Source organism: Lepeophtheirus salmonis, chromosome 12, assembly GCF_016086655.4.
Source record: "Lepeophtheirus salmonis chromosome 12, UVic_Lsal_1.4, whole genome shotgun sequence".
NCBI classification, from domain to species: Eukaryota; Metazoa; Arthropoda; class Copepoda; order Siphonostomatoida; family Caligidae; genus Lepeophtheirus; species Lepeophtheirus salmonis.
The window spans coordinates 9,359,450-9,362,869 of NC_052142.2; the positions used below are offsets into that span (position 1 = coordinate 9,359,450).

General features: G+C 28.8%; 1 long non-coding RNA gene across 1 annotated transcript; it reads right to left on the bottom strand.

Annotated features, from left to right (window-relative positions):
* Positions 1-237: 237 nt before the first annotated feature.
* On the bottom strand, positions 238-3,192 carry LOC139906716 (uncharacterized). Its single transcript, XR_011782507.1, has 4 exons — positions 1,281-3,192; positions 1,088-1,227; positions 936-1,025; positions 238-876 (listed from the first exon to the last, which is right to left on the bottom strand). It is a non-coding gene; the product is annotated as an uncharacterized lncRNA (long non-coding RNA).
* Between the last annotated feature and the right edge of the window lie 228 nt (positions 3,193-3,420).

The window sequence follows — 3,420 nt, forward strand, 5'->3', positions numbered from 1 at the left end:
TGATGAGATTATCATCTGCCTGCTGTATTATGATTATTTATATATATTATTTTATTATATGATTTTTGAGGGTATAACGAAAGAATTTATTAGCAAAATGTTTAATAAAAATATACTACGTATAATTGACTTAGACGGTTTTTATCCGTTACAGTGTATTTGAAAACGTCACATTTTATGAAATTGTAATTCATTATGAACCATATTCTCAGAATAATAACTAATAAAACGACAAAGTAAGAGTATTTCGAAATATATTTGAAGTTCCAAGTTTAAAATAGAAGGCTTAAATTAAATATAATCTACATACTAAAAAATAAACCATCATACATTTAAGTTAAATATACAAAATTAAACAATTAGAATCATATAACTAATAATAACAATAAATTATAAACACAGAATATTGAAATAATAGATTGATCCAAATAATATTTTCTTGTTCTAACATCGGAATTCAGTTCAATATGTCATAACTTTAGGTTGCAAAACACAAGCCAGGCGTGGGGTTTAATAAAAATATCATCACCCTTTTTTCCTCATGTGCAAGTTGCATATACAATTGTGCACAGGATAGAAAAATCTCTACCGATAAGATCTTAATTATTAATAATAAAGTAAATGTCAAAATCATAAAATAATGTTAGATTTAAATCCATATCTTCTTCCAATCTTAGTACGAACAGCTTCTAGAATCCCACTTTCATTTATTTCATGTTTATCTAAGAAAAGAAAAGTTAATCCATGCAGTAAAATTTTAAACCTTAATTACTTATCTTAGATATAAAAATTATGTAGTAATATCCGGCGATATTACTCCTTATTAAGAGCATCAAAAAAAAGACCCCTGGTGATTTATGCTTGTATAACGACATACTATTATAATGAAGTATACACACAATTACTAATTATAATGCTACACCCAATGTAACTACCTCCGTTGTTGTGACCATTTAAGCCGTTGTTTTTGCCTTTTATGAGTTTTTTGAACATCATTTCTTGGAGCTTATGAACCATAGCTAATCCTTAAGTGACAAAAAAGTAATATTTATAGACTATGTAATATTGGAAAACCTAATGATCATACCAAAGTCTTTAAGCGAAGTAAGTAGTCTCAGACAAACTAGTTGCGAACCATCCAAAGCTACTACCCTCGTTGTTGTGACCATTTAAGCAGTTGTTTTTGCCCTTTACTGAGTTGTGTATCATAATTCTTGATATGTTTAGCTAAAATAAAATCATATTTTATGGTTAGATTTAAAAAAAAATTGAATACTTACTGTGAGATAGTACAAAATTCAGAGTTCCATTTCGATATTCGTAAATACTTTTTACTGATAACATGATCATCATTTGGTGTGGATGACTCAAAACATTTTTATATGTACTTCTATATATGACATCAGTACCAACATCCTCCATTAATTTAATGATGGTTCCTCGGGAAGGGATATGTTTACCCTTATATTTCTCCATAAATTTTTTGAACGTAGATGATTAGCAATGGATAAGGTTATATTACATGCAATAAGCATCGTTGTGAGATCAAAGTTAAAGTCTGACTTGATGTATTCATCGTCAAATTGATTTTATAGATGAATATCCATACTCTTGTTATGATATGAGGATAATGAGTGGCGTGTAATTCTAGACAGGGGACTAAAGGCACATTTATATCTACAAATCCGACAAACCATCTGTTTCTCATCCGGTAAGTATTTTCCAAATTCCTGGGCCTCCATTTTCATAAATCCAGACAGAAGGCGACGTCATTTTGGGGATTTTATTCAGTTCTCTATCGACTATCACCATCTCATATTATATTAATATTGAATAATAAAGGCGGGAATGATAACGTTCATGATTGATAGAAGAAGATGTATATTATTTAATCAATGATGCCATAAGTAATTCTTCTTTTCTCCTCGCACGCTTTTGTATTCTTACCAAAATTATCACCCTTACATATAAATAATGTATATAACAATCCCTCTTCCCTTCAAATCGCAAACTCGTATTAACATGTCCGTATGTACGATCCAATAATGTTCTTCCTTTCTTTCTTCTTCCACCAGTTTCATGCGTCTAAGTTTAATTTATTATACAAACAATAAACATACTCATAATAAATTAACTATGTTGAAACATTACTCTTTTTTTTTTTTCTTTTTTTTGGGTTCTCTCGGAGTTTTCCTTTCTTGTGGGATTCAATATGATTTGACGATGTTCCATCTTTATTTGTGATTTTTAGGAACTTCCTATTCCTCACATATATACAACCATTTTCTAGACGCATTTGGTATGTACAATTCTGTCTTTTAATAATCCTTCCAACTTCATCCCATAATTTTGTTGTAGGATTCAGTATTCGAACTCGACTACCAATAGCCAATGTAGACAAATCCGTTGAAGCGGTGTCGTAATAGAATTTGGATTTATTGTAAGCATTATTTTTGGAATATCATGAAATGATTTCTTCAATGTACTACTGTGTGCTGGAATTTTTAAACGTGTTTCCCTCAACGGATAAAACAGTTTTAGGATTGATGGCTTATGTAAAATATCTTTTAATATTGTACATTACATGTGAATGAACTAACTCCCGTTTGAATTCATTCTTTGTCTTCAACAAGTCTCTCAATTGTCATACAACTTTGCTCATTTTTGAGGTAAACAATGTTATTAAATTAGCCATACCCATAAATTATCTTAATTCTGTTCTGTTTGTAGGGTGGGAAATTTTCGATTAGCACATTTTTTTGTTCCAATTTCTTGAAATAGCATCAATCATTATTTCTTTGCTGAAATATCTTTTGAAGGACTCCTGGTTTTTTTTTAGTTTCATGATTGAAACACGAATCTTCAAAAAATAAAACAACTACTTCGTTTTTTTGATTTTTGAAAAAAATTCGTTCATTTTATACCCTTTTTTGATCTAATTTCTAGAAATATGCTTCAAATACATTTATTTTTTAAATCAAACACCTTTATATGTACTTAAAGTGCACCCAAATCTCCAAATAAAAACGAATTAATTTTTTTTTAAATATTGCAAATTTCAAGCCAATTTTCCGTCGAAATTTCTTGAAAAAGCTGTAAAATATATTTTCTGTATTTTAAAAACTTTTTGTGTTCTGTTTGATTTTTTTAACATAATATACTCATTTATAACCTATTTTCAGTCAAATTCCCTAAAAAAAGCTTCAAATCTGTTAATTCATTTCTCCGACACCATAAAAGATTCTTAATATGCAATCTCAGATCTCACACAAATTTTGAATTTTTGATAAAATTGGCTCATATTAAGACTTTTTTGGTTGAATTTTTCATAAAAATGTATCAAATGTATTATTTCTTTGCACAAACACCTTAACGCGTGCATAAAAGGCTATATTTTATTATTTAAAGACAAATATCCCC